The sequence below is a fragment of the Hibiscus syriacus genome, unplaced genomic scaffold, assembly GCF_006381635.1.
Source record: "Hibiscus syriacus cultivar Baekdansim isolate YM2019G1 unplaced genomic scaffold, ASM638163v2 tig00110988_pilon, whole genome shotgun sequence".
Classification (NCBI taxonomy): Eukaryota; Viridiplantae; Streptophyta; class Magnoliopsida; order Malvales; family Malvaceae; genus Hibiscus; species Hibiscus syriacus.
In genome coordinates this window covers 523250-543946 of record NW_024062942.1, presented here as the reverse complement: position 1 = coordinate 543946, position 20697 = coordinate 523250, and the positions used below count along the sequence as shown (strand labels likewise).

The 20697-nt window shown below is 35.1% G+C and overlaps 2 pseudogenes; both read right to left on the bottom strand.

The window, feature by feature from the left end:
* Positions 1-1117: 1117 nt before the first annotated feature.
* LOC120149025 lies at positions 1118-9463 on the bottom strand (annotated as a pseudogene).
* A 5844-nt stretch (positions 9464-15307) lies between these two features.
* LOC120149043 lies at positions 15308-17881 on the bottom strand (annotated as a pseudogene).
* Between the last annotated feature and the right edge of the window lie 2816 nt (positions 17882-20697).

The following is a 20697-nucleotide window of genomic DNA, read 5'->3' as shown; positions in this document are numbered from 1 at the left end:
TTTCCAAATTCTGTTGTGTGGTATTACTGCAGATTTGCAAACAGGTTTGGGAATATCGCTCTTGCCTCTACAATATTCGATCTGGATTAGTCGATTAATATGTCAAATAGTGATAGTTATTAAAAAATACTTATATGTATTAAAATAAAAATAATACATTTATTAATACGATATTAATAACTTTGATTCACATATTGGTACGTACTAAGTTTCATATAACAAGTATGCTAAATTGAAACTAATTCATTCTGGATTCTTGTGTTTGGCAAGCTGGACCAGAGTTTTAATTTCATTCATTATGAATTATTGTGTTTGGCAAGTTGGACCAGAATTTTAATTTCATATTTATGGTAACAAAATATACGTATAAAGTTGGCCGGTATAATAGCAGTCCAGGATGAGAAAACCCAAAAAGATGTTCCGATATCACAATGAACATAGTACCTAAAAAAATACGTGGATAAATATTACAGTTGGACGAGATTTAAAAATGAAGGAAAATAATTTTACTTTTTTTATTAATTAAACGGTACCGATATCACAATAAACATGGTATCCTTGAAACTTATCTAGTTATCTATACCCACCGATTTGAGATAGGATAAACGACATACTTTAATTTTAAAAATGTTTATACCATAATATTTACTTAAATTACATGTTATGTCCTATAAAATCATAATTTTTATAAAATAATATTTGAAATTATATTTAAATTCATAATAGTCTAAATTTTATATAGTGGATAGTTAGTGGATGGGCGGATGCAGGGTGGGTAAGGTCTTAAACCCATCACCTACCCACTACTCACGACGGGTATGACTTTTTACATCTTCACACGCCCACTACCCACTAAATTTATACTATCTTCACCCCAATAAGTACGGATACGGTGCAAAATCCACGAAATTTTACCCTTCAATATAAACTATACGTTTAGTGTTTAAATTTTTTTTTATTTTTGTTATATTTAAATTTAAATTTTTAAACTATACTTAATATTAAGTTTAATTTGGATTAAATTAAAGTATTATGATTTACATTAAAGTAAACAAATTTCAGTGAAATAAACTGCAAATTATTCTTATACATAACATCATGATTAGAACTTTTAAGATAACAATAGCTTGTATCATGTAATATTGTATTATGTTGATAATCTCCAGTATTCTCATAATGCGGTACGGACAGTTTTTATAGTAGCGATGAATTTATAATATTTTAAAAGAACTTTATAAAATTTTGAAAATAAAAATAAATTATTAATAAAAATTATAAAATAATATCTAAAATATATAAAATCTTAAAATTTTCAGAGAGAATAGTGATGGCTCAGTCCATCTCTGTCAGTCGGTTGGTTACTGAGTTGTGACATTATTCTATCGTACAACAAACATATAGGGGCTGAAAGGAGCTACTTATTTATCTCCTTTGAAATTAAGGAACTTGATGCCATAGGCAAAGACGAAGAAAAAGAGTAGACCAACCGATGTGTGCAACCGCAACTACGGGCAGGAACTCATACTCGAACCCCAAATTTTCCTTCATGTATGTATTGACCGGAACATTGGGAAATCCAGGCACCTCAAGATCTGAGTCTTTGTCCCCTAATTGAGATGTGATAAGGCCATAGAGTGTCCAAGCCACCGGAGTCGCCCAATAGTACCACCTCCACCATACGGGGAGTTGCAGTCTCGGGATGAAAAACCCCGAGAAGATGTTCCAGAAACTTACGAAGAAATACATGACAATTACAGCAATGTTGGCGTCCGGAGTGAGAGCAATAACCATCATCCCATACAGTGTGAAGTAGACAAAACTTGCTGTTATGTAGTAGTAGAACCATAGAAACTTGCTGGCCTTCCATTCACACCCAATCATTGAGTATAGGAGTATAGAGTAGATTAATGCCTGGATTGCAGTATATATTATCTCTATTGCCACCTGAAAAAATAAAACAGAGGATGTAAATGATTCTAAGCCCATGGTTAATGATAGTCGAGATAGTCGAGTTAGGTTGCTAATGTTAAGTTCCATTGTAATTTCATAAAGTTACTCCGGTGGACATAGTCGTGAGGTTTTCACCTGAGCAAACGCATAAGGAAGTTCAGAATACATTCCGGCAGCTCTTTCGCGATAAAAGACTGTTCTCTCAATAGCAACAACACCTTGCACCGATGCAGAATTCACAGTTCCAACGAAAAGGACAGCGCAAAACATGGCCCCGAAAAAGTTCGACACATCTTGTTGATTTGCTCTGTCGATGGTTAATATAATGAATGGAAATAGTCTTTGTTTAGTTGATAAATTAAAAAGAAACACATCACTTACATTTGTTGTCCTTTGTTCCAGAAGATAAGGCCGAGCAAGATGCCGACAACAATTGTTAGGAAGAATCTGATGCCGTTATACGAAGGGTTCCTCATGTAAGACCAGTGTTGTTTCAGGAAACAAACCTTGCACTGAGAAAGGAATGGGAGGGAATATTTGGTTGGGAATTGGAGATCCTGGGAGCCTGGATCTGGACTACTTATCTCTTTAATAATTTCTTGATTCCTCCTGCGAGTTTTTTGAACATAAAGAGGAAGTTAAAATCAAACCATTAGTACTCCTTAAACCACTTCAGATAAAACCAAAATTTTGTATTGGAACATACTGATAAAGTGAGGATTTAGCATAAATTTCTGCAAAGTCCACATTCAGCTGACTTTCAACTGTTGGAGAGCTGATTTCAAGCATCCATGTTGCTGGATTATATCCTTCCTTGATCTTTGGAACACCAGGTATAGCCTAAAATGCAATTAGATCACACGTTTTAACAGTTTAAAGAATTTTCTCGCATTGTTGGTTTAGAAAAAGAATTCTCACCTCAAAATACTCTACAAGATGGTGAGAATTGCGACCAAGAGGTCCGGCAAAGATGATTTGCCCTCCTCTTTTCATCAGCAGTAACTGAACAAATAAAATAGTAAGTTGAAAATGAGTAATACAAAACGTAATAATGAAGAGCAAAACATAGGCAGCAAATTCTGAGACAGCAATCTAGCAAATTGAAAGCCTGTATACCTCATCAAAAGACTCAAAAATGTCTATGCTAGGTTGGTGAATCGTACACACAACCGTTCTCCCTGTATCAACCGTGTTTCTCACAGTCCTCATGACAATTGCAGCAGCCCTGGCATCAAGTCCGGAAGTTGGTTCATCCATAAAGATGATAGAAGGATTAGCAACCAATTCAACCGCGATTGTCAACCTCTTCCTTTGTTCTGTCGAAAGACCATCTACTCCTGGAAGGCCAACTAAAGCATCCCTTAATGCCGTGAGTTCAACCAACTCCATAACCTCTTCAACGAACATCTGTTCATAGTCCACAGAAACAAATTTAAACCTTTTAGGTAATTACAACAGAAAGACAGGTCATTTTATAAGAAAGAATGCAACCTTTCTTGTCTTGGTGTCAACTTCCGTAGAAAGACGAAGCCAGGCTGAGTACAGAAGAGATTCGTAGACCGTGACATGAGGCGAGTGGATATCGTTTTGTTCACAGTAGCCACTGACACAGTAAATGTAGCTTGATTCTTTGGATATCCGGAGATGCTTATGCTTCCCTCAACGTATCCCCTGTTTTCTTCCTGCTAATACATCCATCAGGGTTGTTTTCCAGCACCAGTGACACCCACCAATGCTGTCAATATCCCAGTTCTACAATTGCCACTAACATCTCGTAGCAACAGACATCTCGATCCTCCTAGCACACCAGACTCTTCTAATACATCCATCAGGGTTGTCTTTCCAGCACCAGTGACACCCACCAATGCGTCAATATCCCGTTCTACAATTGCCACTAACACTCGTAGCAACAGAAGACGATCCTCCTGAACACCTTGACTCTTCATTTCCTAGAAAAGAAAACAACATTTCACCTTATCGTCGCCTCATGAATCGATATCATGCAATAACATGTGAAGTGTTGAGGAAACAGTAACTTACAGAAGGCTATCTACAGAGTAGCTGACGTGGATGAATGCAAGTGAAAGGGGTTTGAAAGGTAGAACCATTCCTCTTCTACTTGACCGGTCTGCAATGTCTGTGGTATCCAATGAATTTCTCACTGGCAGATCAATACCTACAACCACTCACAAAAGTTTAGGCAAAGCATCATCTAGGAAGCATTGTTTTCTACTTTGAGATTTGAAGTAACCTTCTGTGTTTTTTCTAGAGGATGACTCTTTCTTGTTCTCATTTTTATCTTCATCAACAACGATTGCTTTTGAATCGTGCAGAGCTGAAAATTGATTCAAAGAGCAACCACTTGTCAAAATCGAAAAATGTAGATGAACAAATTCTGAGCCCGTAAGAAAGCACCAGAGATTCGGCTTTCAATTCATACAACTTTTAAAGTACTGAGATTCATTAAAATGAAAATACTAATAACTTACGGTTCAAGTAAGTCAATGCACAATGAATAAAACGTTGAAGAGAACAGAAAATCCGAACAGTGCAGCAACACAAATCCAGAACCAATGATCTTCTGTAAAGAAGCCTCTACTCTTTAGAAGAAGTTCTCCGACTGTAGTTGCATGAAATTTGTTGTCATTTATTTTCTGCATATACCACATTTAGAATACAATAAGGTCAAGAAAATGTAGGTGCCTAACCAGGTTTATACATGGATGTATAATATAACTGGAATGAAGAGATCATACTGTATTCCATCGCTCATCAAGAAATTCATTCACGGCGATGGCATTTTGTCCATACATCATTGGAGACAAATAGTATCCCCACGTCATCCATGGATCAATGTCATCTGCAGTTAGAAAAAGGGTTACCAATGCTGAACATAAGAATAACTTATATATAAAAACAAGTTAATATTAAATATATACATCAAAGGATATATTGAAACAATTATATACGTATGATAGAAATTAACTTTTTGACAATTGTAATATCATATTGCTATGCTTTGCTTAATGCTTGGTTGACTGCAAAATTTTTAAGGCAAATAGAGATGAATTACTTACCTTTGGCAACAATGAAACCTCCAAGCACGAAAACTATTAGCATGGTGAAGGTACCCAATGTGTTGGCAATGACTAGTGTTCTTCCTATGGCAGCTATGAACCTAAAGAGGGATAGAGCCATCTGATTAATGCTTACGAATGCCAGGAACTGTCTGAAGAACCTGTATATATGGAGGAAAAGATTATTAGATAAAAGAAAACTACTAATTTTGAAGAATGTGAGAATGATGATTGTTAAAAATGTGGACACCTTCCAGCTGGAGCAAATCCAATGGTGTAGTATGTGATGCAAATCCATATCCAGATTCCAGAAATGAAAATGGGATCTTGGTGATCCAAATTGGAAGGCTAAAAGCCCATGGAGGGTAGAACAAGAAGTCCCTTGTTTGTAGAAAACAGGAAGCCTGAAAATTGTTATTGCAAGTTCTTGCATACCATTAAACATCACATTGATTAACTGTAAAACAAAGCTCCTAAAAATTTCGATCCACCTTGCAAATTGCCTGGATGCATTTCTGTTCTAAAAAACACGGTCATGGCAATCATTGACATGATCGTAATTTGGATGGTCTTGAATATGTACACGAATGAGTTACGTTTAATTAGCAACCACTCTCTTGCAAAGCATGCCCTGAACAATTCCAAGTTTGAAATGCCATACTTTTCTGTAACTAATGCAGGATGGTGTGCTATTGATCTGTCATAAGGAACCCTAAGATCCGATTCGAGCTGTTGGCCAATGTGGAATGATTTGAATCCCTGCACAAGGTCGGAAACCGTAACATAACTATAAGGATTGTCTTTTCTGAACCAGTATTGCTCTTGGCCCTTCTTGGAAGTTACTTCTTGCAAAAAGTCTGCAACTCCTTTTCTTTCAGGGCATTTGAAACCCATGTATTCAAGAACTCAAGGACACATTCAGTGGGACCTTGGTAGACTACTTGACCCTCTGAAAGTAGGATAATGTGATCGAATAGATCATGTCTCTGGTGGTTGTAGAAGTGAAATGACCATGGTTACATCCATGATATGAAACCATTTGCCTCATGAACTTGCAAATCTGATATGTTGTAGAACTGTCCAGCCCCGTCGATTCCATCCATAAAGAAGGCCTTTGCCAGACCAACCAACATCTCTCCTGCAGTTCAGGCAAACAGAAACTATTAGACTGACAATATCTAATTGGAGAATACCCATGTAGGAATCTAACATTACAAGAATACTTGATATTGAGTACATTTTGGCAAGCTGGTAGAGCGAATGGAAATTTTGAATGGAATTTTTTTGTTTTGTTAATGTATGAGGAAGTTCGCTTGTGGTAAAGCATACCTGTAGTCAAACGCTTCTTTTCACCACCAGAAATACCTCTACGCATTTCGTCTCCGACCAGAGTATCCGAACACGTTTCTAATCCAAGTATCTGTTTGAAAGATTCATACATAAAAATGTGCTTGGATTGGCGTTTAATGGACGAATAAAGAAATATGTGAAAACCAAACCTTAAGAACATAATCCGTAACCAGGCTAGTTTGTTGCCCTGCCATAGCTGTTGCTTTCATGAATGCATCAATTTCAGGATCCGGCTTGATCTGAGCCTCTTTTTCTTGCTTCAAGAGCTCCTTCAATATCTCGTATCTAGTGCAACGCCAAGACACCATCCGGAGAAATCCAGTGTTTCCCTCACTGTCATTTCACCATGGTGAACGTCATGTGACTGATGTAAGCACATGTTCTTTGAGGAATGAACTCACTCATTTCATAGCCACAATATGTGATTCTCCCACTAGACTGCTCCCAATGCCAAGGCAAAATATTTCAAATAAACATTGTTAGTGCTATCGTTACTTGAAGGGAAAGTAAAAGAATTGTTATGGAACTCACTCTTAGATCACCATCAAGCTTTCCTGCAAGTGCTTGTAACAATGTTGTTTTCCCTGACCCTGGAGGACCCAAGACTAGGGCCATCCTATACATTTCCACACAATTAAATAACAGGTTAATTGTTTCATCCTTCAAATTAACAATTTTGCATGGAAAATTGACGAATAATTATCATGGAATAGAATTTCATTTTGAATGTTGCAGTTTGTCGCAATGATTACACTCCACTGGTATAAAAATATTGAGGAGTTTGCATGCAATTTTACCTTGTTGGTTTGATAATTCCACTAACATCTTTGAGTATCTCAATCTTTCTTCTTGGATGGTAGAAGCCGGACCGATCCCAGAATACTCTGCGGTTCAAGAAACAAACATGAAAACACACGTCACCCATTACCAAAAATAGAATAATAGAGAAAAGCAGAGAAAGGATACCTCTATAATGTTCAAAGTAGCATAAGCAGCGTAGGAAGAGCTCTGCTTCCTACATGAACGTCTCCTTCAACTGATAAATGCTCAAATCTAACTTCAATTTTTGGAATTTCAATCCCAACTCTTCATCAATCCACAAACACATCAATTTTCTTCATATTCTACACTAAATGTCTTAAACTTTATAATTGAAGGGTTTTTTTTACCAACACCTACTTGTAAAAAGTTATGAGTCTATTGTTTACGGTAAACTACAATATTAATCACCAACTATTATCATTTTTTTATTTTACTCATTAAGTATTAGTCACCAAATATTTTTTAATTTTAATTACCAACTTAACTTTTTTCTATTTTAGTCATTAATGTTAAAAAATTTGGCATAGCATGATCCAATAACAATTTTATTCCGTTAATTGAAAACGTTCTATCAATTTAATTTTAGTTTTAAAATAATTCATCAAATATTTGTGTTAAACTCAAATTTAAAACTTGTCTTTTTCCATTTTTGTTCCCTTTGCTTAACCAAACAAAGAGATAAAAATATGTCAATTTCATTCTTTACGAAAGTTTTCCATGTCTCCAGAAGAATCTTAGCTTAATTTCTTCTTTAATTTAACCAAATTAAATTGTATAATAACAAAAACAACAATTAATGTTAACATAGATCATTTCAAAAAAATAGGTAAATTATGTGTTTAGTATTTAAACAGTCAGTTTTGATCCGTTTTAGTACTTAAACTTTTGATTTTTTTCAAAATTGTACCTAAAGTTAGTTTTTGTTTCATTTTAGTACCGTACGGTTAAAAGTTTTAATTTTTTTCATTGTAGTACCCTCATTCAAAATTTAATGTTATGTTTTGAAAAAATTTAAAGTTTAGGTAGTAAAAGTGTTATGTTTATAATGATGGGATACTAAAATGAAATAAAACTAATTGTTATAAATGGTTTTGAAAAAATTAAAAGTTTAGGTACTAAAACATACCAAAACTAATAGTTTAAATACTAAATGCGTAATTTACCCAAAAAAAGAGTTAACAGAGATGAACTGTTTTATAAAAGAAAAAACGAAAAATATTTTTGAGAGGAACGGAAGTAACTTTGTCTTCAATGACCGAAACAGAAGAATCCCGGACGAGGTGGCTGATTGTACGAGGTGGTGAAGAGGGTGAGAATGATGTTGTCGCGGGGGGGGGGGGGGAATGCAACTTTGCACATTAAACAAAGAGAACATATGAGATTGTGAGGGAGTGCAATGAGATTGTGAGGGAGCAAAAAATTTCTACCAGTGAACAAAAAAAAAACTTGAGAATTTCATACTTCAATAAAAAAATGTGTAAATTTTCGTTAGATGATCTAGTTAATTGATATAATTTCTAGACGATAAAATTAAATTATTTTAAATGATAATAAAATATATAAATTTTAGGGATTAAAGCACGAATTAATGTTAATAGTTAAAGGGATGACTGTATTTTTAGAGGTTACTAGTTCAAACATATGTATACATAAATGTTTGAGTGTTCATTGTTAAATGATTCGAATATATATATATATATATATATATATTATTTTATAATCATTTTAGAGATTCAGACTAATAAAAAGATTTTATTTAAAAATAATATCAATGAATAAATTTATCAAAATATAAATTGATTATGAAAGGAAAAAACTGATAATAATTAGGTAACTAATGTTGTTGTACTTCATCCATTTATTTATTTATTTTACTAAATTGATGGAAAAAAAGGGATAGGCAAAAGCAAATATACCTATCAGTCCGGTCCCTTAATTTCCTGAGGAACTTTTCATTATCTTCATCGACAAACTTCAAAATACTGCCCATGAGTTGCTTCTTGTGGTGAGTGTCAAGCTTGGTTACATCAACCTGGTGAAGAGCAACTTTCCCGTCATCACCAACATTCCTTATCATACTTGTCTTGAGCCTGTCATACATGGGAAGCCGTTCAATGGCGCCCACATGAGGTCTTCCTCCGTATCATGGCGTTGGCTCCGCTCGAACATTCGGGCGGTGCCTGCCAAATATCCCGGAACCTCGCCGACCCCCGACTCCGACCGCTGCTCATCGACCCATCATCTCCTCCAAAAACCGAGCCCATCTTTGTAGTAAAAATAAAAGCTGTCAACAAATGAAAATGCTTCTATTTGATCTTATATAACAGTTTTACGAGACAACGATAATAAAGAGAGAGGCTGCTAGTTCCACAACCAGCAAGGGTTAGGGATGGGCACGGGGCGGGATAGGCCGATTTTTCGGACACCCAACTCGACCCGAAAATATAGGTCTAAAACCCGATCATGTCCCGCCCAAAAAATTTTAAGTTTTTCTTGCCCTGAACATGCCTCAATTTTTAAACTAAAACTCCGATTTCAACCCAACATGTTCCTAATATATTAATATTTTAAAACAATATATTATAAATTTATTATATTTAAATGATTAAATTGATATTTTACAATAATTTTTATATTTAATAAATAAATAATATAAAAATAATTTTTTTAATATATATATATATACACACATATTAACTGAGTCGGTTTGGGTCGGTGATTTTTCACCTTAAATCCAATCTCGACCCGTTCCAAAAATTTTATCATATAATCAGCCTTGCGTATCTCGAACCCCGAAAATACAAAAAAGAAATCACCTCTCTCCATTGCCTATAATTAGTATGGTAAATTTAATTGCTACATTTAGCATATAGATTGTAGATAAATTTTAACAGGCCTGATAACTATGTATATGAGGGGGTCAATTTAGTTAAAGGGGATAAAATATAATTGATAATAAAAAATAAAAATATAAATTAAAAGTAAATCAAAACTTAAAAATTTAAATAAAATTTACCTCTATATATTTTTAACGATAAAACTATATGTAGTTTCGTGTCGGGCTATGTATACACGCACTTAGGTACTCGTTATTTATTTACCTCAAATTACTCTGAGGTAGGAATTTGACCAATGGTATTGTTTTTGGGACAGTCAAATTTTGTGTTTAAAGCTATAGATACTTAGATTAGCGATTAGTCAACTAAAAGTTATGTTTTTAGTTGAGGTAAGAATATTTATTACCAAAGGAATTCGTATATACTAAACGAGATTGTTAAATAAAAAGAGTTCGTTCAATTGTGTGAATTTTGACCTAAAACTTAATTATCCCTTAAATCACAATAAATGCTATTTGGCAATTACCGACCTTGAGGCCGAACAGTTTACCAGGCTAAAGCATACGCTAGAAGATGTGAAGTAAACTAATAAACAAAGATATTATAGTAGTGAAATTAAATTAGTTAATTTATAAGATTCATGATTTCTGACTTTTCAAAAAATCGAAAATTGATTAATTAATATTTTAATGATAATTGAAAACAACTAAGTTGATATGTCGATCATATTGTCTTTAATGATAATGAAATCAATTTTCATTTTTTTAAATCCAACTGATTACTCTAATTTCATTTTAGACCACAAATTGTCTTTAATGTGCCAAAGCATGGGTCTCTGTATTCAAGAGGCCTCTCAGAGCTATTAGTGGCGGCCACCGGCCTAACTATAATATGCATGAATTTGATTTACAGTTATATTGTTATTTTTTTTCCCTTTCTATTTTGATTCTTGTATTATTTTTTTATATCCCTTTTTTTTATTGCATGGATAAATTACAAAAATATTTTTTTTAAAAAAAAGATAAAATCATAAATACAAAAAAATATTTAAAAAATTAAAAGTTACAAAAAATGTTTTCTTGAAAAAATTAGTTTTTCATATTATGAATTTTTAAAAATAAGGGTAAAGTATAGTAATGGTCACTGAACTTTTCCAAACATTTCATTTAAGTTCCCCATTTTAAAACTTACAATACAGTCCCTCAACTTTTAGTCCATTTGCAATATGGTCCCCTAACTTTTAGTCCGTTTGCAATATGGTCCCCCAATAGTTACATCAGGGACCATATTGCGAACAGACTAAATGTTGGGGTACCTATTGAAAACGGGATGAGTGTTAGGGGACTTTATTGCAAGTTTTAAAAGTCAAGGGACCTAAATGAAAGATTTAGAAAAGTTCAGTGACCATTACTGTACTTTACCCTAAAATTAATTGAGTGGCTTGATTATAATATTTTAAAATATAATGACTTATTTGTAAATTTACTAATAATAGAGTGGCATATGTTATAGAATATCCGACAAAAATAATTGAAAATGTTTACTAAGGACACCTTTAACACTGTTTGAAACTCAATAATCTATTCTTACAATCAACTAATTAAATGATTCAAATGTAATATTTTTAAATACGATAGTTTATTTATAAACTTACTAGTAACATGGAAACACATTACTTTAATAAGAAAAATAATAACTCATGAACAACTAGAATCATCTTGATTTCAATTTGAAACGAGGTTGATTTAACACACACAAAATCTCTTATCAAACAAAATTCTCTTTATCTTATCCACTAATATTTTCTACGTCGAAAAACAACCTCGTGCGATAACAAATAACAGCAGAAAAGTAGCCGACATGTTTCCAACTAATCAAGCTGATATTGTCAAACATCGAGGCTCTGCACATCAAGTTTGCATGCGATATATAGCTAACGAACACAATTAAGAAAATATATGCAAAGCTCCGGAAAGCAGTCGACTCGGAGCAATGTTGTAAGATCTAAAGCCTTTTGCTCGCGATATATAATATTAATCTTTCATTGTTTGATCGAGCAAGAAGAGCTGCTGCTTTTTCACTCTATATAAACCCTTCGTACGCAACAAAGAGCTTCATAACATCAAGCGTATTACAAATATCTTCGTAAGGGCTACACCTAGTAGAATATAAAATGGCAGAGATCTTCTCCATCACTCATAGAAGTGACTATGGATCAAGGTTCAGGTTTCACTACGGTGGCGGCGCTCTCCCCGGTGTGCTGAGGGTTAGAAATGGATATGGCCGGTCTTGGAATTTCAACTACAAGAGCGAAGGTGGAGGCTGGTTCACCATCAGCGGCTCTGGCTGGAGAAATTTCTTTAATTCATACAATATCGGTAATATTGTCACCCTTTCCGACGAAACCGGTGACGACGTCTACACCATTAGTGTGCGCTAAAATTCATTAGTTGCAAAATTAAAATCTCTAGATAATTAATTGTGTTGTCTATGGTGTGCTGGTATATTTATGCATATGTTCTTTTAGGAAAGGTTTCTTTTTAATAGTTTACTATTTTTGTAATTTTTTTATTTTCGAGTTATTACACATATTTTCAATACGTTAGAATGTTTGAAGTCAAAAGATGAGTGTTGGCTGTCGATCTATTTTTTTAGTTTTGTAACATAGCAAGATTTCGTTTTAGAAATCCGAACTCACTCAAGCCAAAACAACGTTTGACAATTCCCTCATGTCCTGCTCCATAATTAATATCATTTTTCTGTTTCTCTAAATTCATCAATAAACTTTAAATATAAATTGTGAAATATTATGAAAAAATATTTTTTGGATAAATAGTTTTCATTTGAGTCTACTCAGCGAATAGGGTAATAAAGAAAGTGATTAAAGAAGTCTTGGAACAACTAATTTATTTTCTTATCCACTAATCATTTTCCAACTTTATAAAACAAAACAACCTCGCGTAATCTAAACGAAACATGACAGTCCGATTAATAACTATAAACTATATCGAAATGACAACAAGTGGTAACATGAAATCTTGCGAGCTAAGCAGATCGATATTAATTGTCTGGAAAACAAAACAAGCTCGATTACATGCTATCCAACCATCATGTTTCGAAAGAAAATCGATCGACATCTCGTTTACAGAATGAAGCTTACGGTCCTAAGCAATCTAGTTGAATAGGCTAATTAAGTGTTTATGATTGTATTATAATCTTCTGAAACAATAAAATTGAAGTGCAAAACCTAGTCAAAATGTTTTGTCTTATAGTCTTATAAAAAATGTTCTCTTAAACCATATCTGATGACTCGCCAAGTTTGACCTAGTTTTCATGCATGCACTTGTAAATATGCATGAAGACGTTGAGGTTGAGGTTGCACTCAAGTTAACTATCTTTCGATACCTAAAAAAGGCGATTAAGAAAACACCAAAAGGTTATGTAAAAACATTCAACTTTGAAGATTGTCGACATATTTAACTTTTAAGCCTATGCTCGCGCATCAGATTTCATGGTTTTTTCTTTCTTTTTCTTCATTTGATCGAGTAAGAAAAGCTGGTTCTGCTCTCCATAGTCTATATAAACCCTAAAAGCCAGAGGCAAGGTGGGGCAAATCAGAAATGACAGAGATATTCAAAGTTGTTCTTGGTAGAAACAATGAATCAAAATTGAGATTCCATCATAACGGCGGCGAACTCTCCGGCGGTTTGAGTGTTCTGAGGGTAAGAGATGGAAAGGGAGGATCGTGGAAGTTTAGATGCAAGAGTGAAGGTGGCGGCTACTTCATCATCAGTGGTTGTGGGTGGAGGGGTTTTGCTACATCCAGTATTAATGCTATGGTCACTCTTTACAGGGAAGAAGATGACGATTACTTGTACACCATTAGGGTGAGTTTTGACTCTTACGTATAAAAGAAAGAAAGGTTTATGATTTAATCATTTAATATTCATGGAATCAGCTTTTATAGCAGTGAGCGCCCAGCTAACTGCACTACCCAACAGCCTAACCACTTTAAATTGTATAACCCGCCAAACTCACCAAACTAACCGTAAAGGTGCTAAAAAAACCATGAGGCAAAACACATGAAAATTAACCCACGTGAGGCATTGGAGCTTATAATTAATTAATCTCTAGTGTTTGTGAAACTGAAACCCTTCTGTTTTACACGTCCTTGGGGGATATATTCTCCATGTAATTACTCGGTTATGGTGTGGTAGTGCTCTGTAGTGATCAATTTTGATTTAGAAAATGTTTTTGGTACTTCTATGATATTAGTATATGCTTAATTAAGGTGTCTGTTTTGTCAGGTTAATTATTATATGTATTTTCAATTACTAGTTCATGGTAAAGCTAAAATATCATTGATTTTTATCTTTTAATACTCGATTAGATCATTAACATTCATGAATTGCTTTAACCCAATTAAAAACTCTAGTTGCTTTAACCAATGGAATCATAGAAGTGAAGGAATAAATTAAACATTTGTTTTTAGGTTTGAGTTTCATCAGTGAATTATATAAATTCGAATAAATATTAATATTATTTGATTAAAATCATTAGTATTTTACGAGTAAATTATTTTTTGTAACCAAATTTTATCGTTGTTTCTATTGATTATAATCTGAATCATATTTATTATTCAAAATTTAAGATAAATTACATTAAAGATAATATGATTTTAAACATAATAAAATTTAGGGTAAAGTATAGTAATAATGGTCACTGAACTTTTCTAAATCTTTCATTAGGTCCCCTAACTTTTAAAACTTGCAATAAAGTCCCCCAACATTTAGTCTGTTTTTTAATATGTTCCCCCAACATTAGTCGTTTGCAATATGGTCTCCGATGTAACTGTTGGGGACCATATGCAAACGGACTAAATGTTGAGAGACTGTATTGCAAGTTTTAAAAGTGGGGAGACCGAATGAAAGCTTTGGAAAAGTTCAGTGACCATTACTATACTTTACCCTAAAAATAATTAATTTTTGAAAAAATAAACTTCAAAACATGAACTTTGAAAACTGAAGCTTCTATTCTAACCACAGCATCGCACTTGTCACGAAGAAAATATCAAATTTATTAATATTTATTTCATTTTTCAATCGACTATAATTTCATCATTTCTGCGATGTGTATAACTCGATTACATATTAAATTACGGTTTGTTGCAATTGTAGAAAAGGCTGCAAAGTTATAGTGGCCAGCTGATACATTTAAAAAATTATATTACTTTTATTGTCAATACATTTTACGAACTTCACGAAAAAAAGAATAAAGAAGTAAACAGAAACAACAATCTGTATAACCCTTGTTTTTGTGTTTGATGAGTACAAGTTTCAACAGGTTTGGGCAAAGCATTACGGCAATGGAACACGTTTTCTGTACTCGCAAGTGCCCACAGTGGGTAAATGTTCCTATACAATGCATAGTGTAACATGCAGTTTTTCATAAACACTCCAGTGATTTCCTGTTCATAGCAATAAGATCCAATCAAATGATTTATGTAAATGAAGTCTTCTAAATATGCAAGTAAGCTATACAACAAGAATTATCCAGCACCTGTTGCGGAAAATCCCTAAACAACAAGAACTATCCAGCACCTGTTGCGGAAAATCCCCGTCTTCCAACAGAGAATTGATTATCAGCTTCGCGGCACGGTGCAGAGGCGTCGGGTCTCGCTCTCTGCCCAGCATGAATCAACCCCATCATGGGCATATGCAGTATGCACCGAGTTTGATCTTCCATCCTCCATAGGCATATATCTCTGCGTCACCAACCCCACCAATATTATTACAGATTAAACCAATGGTGTGCCAAACATGGAACAGAACAGGACATTCGGACTTAGGGTTTCGTGACATTTAAGATTTTACCTTGTCGGGGCATGATTTGTAGCTCTCACCCCACCCCCATTCTCTCTCTGGGTTCTAAGTAGGAATTGAACGCCTCTGCGCATGCTGCACAATTGGCGTATGTCTTGCCTGCCGCTGTAAGCCCTCCGAGTGCGAACCATGTACCATATGTAGCAAACTCCCCAGTTTCCATACCTGTTGAAGTTTTCAATACGCTTCAACTCTAATGCTTTTCGAAAAGCAATCATGAAATGACTAATTCGAAAAGTGCATACCATGAACCATCAGGCATTTGTATATCTTCGAGGTAGCGTACGGCATTTGTAATGAAATTCTCGATTTCTTTCTCAGGGTACAACTTCTTAAACAAAACCAAGGCATGGATAGAAGATGCCGTGCACTCAATGTATTCATGCTCGATGACTATATCAGCGAAAAATTCGGTGGGATTAAGCATCTGAAAGAAGAACAGAAAGGAATCATCATTAACATATTGAAAACCAATTGTAACCAGAGTACAGATCAATGGCTAAAGCACTTACTTCCAACCATTCTTGAGCTCCAGCAGGCTTCCAGGCAGCTATTCCCCCATTTTTGCTCTGTATATAACAACTGAAGCATTTTAAGCTTATCGAAACGAACAACCTAAACTAAGTGAAAAGCATCATTGAAATTTAGAGTGAGCAAATGGTTACCTGCAGAGAAAGTATAACATTGACTGCATCATATGATTGCTGAGGTTCCATTTTCTCACCAACAATTTCTTCTGGCAACATGAACATGAGCAGGCAACACTGCAAAACAGATGAATATCCGTTGAGGCAACATGAATTTATAGAATAGATGCATCACTCGTATATGTATTTTTGTATTGCATTTGATTGCGACTAAAGAAATCAGTTGCCTTCAAGCCTTCCGCAGTGCAATCAGAAACTTGCCATCCATGATATTGATCAGAGAAAGTCCAAGATCCCTTCGAAATAAGGATGTACATTTTCTTAAAGTCACCAGAAGGATTGTCCTTGACCTATTTGTCGTGATCGGAAGATAACAATTATTCTCAATGATGAGCTATGGAAAAGTCATGTCCCCTCTTGAGTACAGGTCCGATTTCATCGGTGAGGTTACTTGCAAGCAAAGCTTGAACAGCAAAACCGGTATCCCATTGTCGGCTTCCGAAGCTCTGCATACCAATAATCATGGAGTTTTTTAATGCTTGCAACATCTTTCATTGTTACCGATTCAATCAATAAATAGGTTTATTTTAAAGAATGAAGTGCACAAACCTGCATCTTCATTCCATCTTCAGCCACCCAAAGGTAATCCGGATTCGAGCAAGGTGTTTCTTAAAATAATCACTATTTGGTTCTTCAGCCCAACAGGCAAGCATGCATAACACCTACTCCATTCAGGGGCACCAGATGGTTACAATCAAATAGCCATACATACATGGATCAAATTTTCACAAACTCGACTGCGATAGTAGAATTACCTTCTCCACACAACCAATGGTGATGTATCGACTATTTCGTCTTCATAATGGATGTGTTCCATTGTTACTTGGAGAGCCCTTCTCTTATCAACTTGTTAAAAGGCCAACGAGTAAGCAGCTGTTCGGTACATATATATAGACTGTCCCACATCAGATCTTGAATCAAGGGATGTGGATAGTAGATATCCTCCTGTAACAATAAATTGTTTATCAATGTCTTACGAACTTAATTGTAGTGCAGTTCAATATCTTTGCAGTTTGTAATATTTATACAATAAAGATAAACTTACAGGTGCACATGAATGGCGTATCTTCTTCCAATTAATTTCGTTGTAAGGCTGAAGGTCCCTCAATTGCTCGATAAGAGGTGTGATTGGTCCGACAAACCTTTTACCCTATAGAAATGACATCGGAATGTACACCATACGACAGTAGCACCACATTTTAGCTGTGCATTTAAAAGGACAGTTTCGAATTAACGTCCTTCAACGATATATACATGAACGAACAGATATCGGTTCAATGAAATTGATTCATGCAAACCTGGATGCTAGGAAGAAAAGAAGGGAGGAGCCAGAACTCCGGGGGCATTGGATTTGCTCCAGACCAGTCAAAAACACCAAGTATCTACCAAAAAAAAAAAGAACATGTATGATTTCTTGGGTTTTCTCAATCTGAATATGGGTAAATTTTGAAGGTAAATTTGTGAAACATATGCATTCATGCATACACACCGAAAGCCAATTCTTTCCCCAAGAGGGCATATGAGTGACACTGCCATGGTCAATAATCCACTTGCGGGCTCTGGCGCAAGCATTGTCGAGTCCGCCATTGGGACCTTCCCCGAGAATACACATGCAAATGTAGCTAAGAGACGTGCAGAACATGGTGCTGTGACCTTCTATATGCAATCCCCAACCACCATCTTCATTCTGCATCACACTCATAAAATAATGCTTCAATGTACTTGGATATATACATCAATCATATTAAAATATAGGAAACCGATGGAGTAGTCAGAGGGATGGCAGAATACTTGCGAAATGCATTATCCGTCTTACTTACATAACTCCATATGCCCCTTGCAAATGCTAGTTTAGCCATTTCCACATTCAGACCAGCATTTTCTTGGTGAAACATTCTGATCTCAGAGGCATCTCTACCAGTTACTATACAATTAACATTAAAATTCAGAATCATAAATAGTCCAGTAAAAATGGGAACAAAAAGGAAAAGAGAGAAAGAAGTATATAGGTACAGGATCCCTTTTATTCCCCTCCCAAGAAAGTTTAATCTTTTCAATGCCTTGGGTAGAAACACTTCCGCAGGAGGAACTAAGAAATGCATAGTCATTAATGACTCAAACTGGAGTCCAACAGGATTCATCATTCACTTTTTTATTTTGTCATGCAGAGGGAGAGGGGCTATCACTTGCAGGACCACATTGTGCAAGTACATAATTCAATCTTGAGAAAACTTCCCGAGATTTTGCATGGCTCGATGAGAAACCAACTCTTTATATTTCTTAGTACCAGTTAGATAAGTATATGATGCACTTTCCTTTCCTGATTCGCCAACCAGATCTATAATATCTAAGGCGGACATACTTCTTCTGTCTCGGTGCCAATGGATGTTCACATTCCTAGTCAATCGTAACAAGAATTACAAAAAAAGTCTACCATGATATGACAGTAAGCATAAACAAGAATCAACACTAAAGAAAAACATAGGCATTTGCATGAAGCAATTTTTATATTGTAATGGGAGATTAAGGGGATTAACCCTGTGTACTTGCAAGAACCAGATTTAGAACCAAGACTTAAGGTATCTCCACCCTTTTAAGGAGGGGGGATGAACAATCACAGCCATTCTCCAGATTCTCATTTGGAGATCTTAACATCTTACAAAGGCTTTTCACAAATGACATCATGTGTTAAACGAGGTTAAATTTCAATATTAACTTTAAGTATAAAGCATGTACATCTCTTCATATTAAAGATACTGCCAATCATGTTCTCAAACATTAATATCAACCTTACAACTTCCACTTTTCAAAAGAATATGAGCCAGAAACAAATTCAATGTGAAAAGAAAAAACTAAGTTACAGTGACAATCACCTTGGTAAAACAGTAGAATGTTCTATCTTTTCCCTCCCACAATCTCCAAGCCAGAACATTTTCTCTAGGTGTCATAAGGGGAAACTTTTTTTACTGTGCAGCCAATTTCAATCCCATTTGTTATGTTCACCTGCAGCTGCACATGATCAATCACCATTTATCCCACTGCTTTCTATAATCAACGTCCATATAGAAGTCCCTCAGAAGCTCTGGAGAGCAACTCTCAAATACAGTCGTGCTCATGTATTTCAGTGGTTTATCCTGCAACCAATGACGAGAAAAATAACTCAGTTTGCTTCTCCTTAAATTATAGAAGCCTGGTTCAGCTGTAAGCAGACTGTACTTGTAACTGAAAACCCATATCCGAGAAGTCAAATCTACTGAGTGGAATGATTTAGCGTATACAGGTAAATGATATTTTGGCCCTTTCTATTGTAAATGACATCATGACTATCGATGTTTTTGAACTTTCACAAGAGGGTATTTATTGGTTTTCTTCTCAGTTTTTTCTAAATGTATTTTTTATTTATAGAAGTTGGAGGTCTCATTAAAAAATCTCTTCGTATTCGTTCACATACTAAAAGTATGTTAACGAACATTGGAAGGAAGAAAAGAGTACCTCAAATTTTATTGATAATATTACCCGATACAAAAGACAACACGGAGTAACCTCACATGGTGATGTACACCTTTACAACAAAGACCTTAACTTCAAATGACCTCATCCAAAGCCACAGTCTAATCACCTTACTCCTAATTACACCACCAGCAGTAGGAATAAAACATCGCAACAGAACATGATACAAATTAAAAGCAACTCCTACAACCGTAAACTAAAATAAACCACAATTGAAGAGACAAGATCAATGACTCTTCTTCTTCAGGAGCCCAAGAGTTTGGTTTGAATGAAGGCTCTATCTCATGCACCATGACCTTGAAGAAGTTGTCACCAACCTTCAATTCCACCAACGCATCAATTCTCGAATCAGTCTTTGTGAGGACTTGAATTTTTGTCCGATCAAAGGTTGATGGAAAATGACAACTTTCGTCGATAGCTAGTAATAAACCCCACTTCTCAGCAATGTTCTTGAAAGTATCCTGATTTTACGCGTGAAAAGGAACACCCCTCGCAAACTAACCATACTCGACGACACCCATTACCAAACTTTCAACCAAGCTTCGACTATGGAGAACCACTA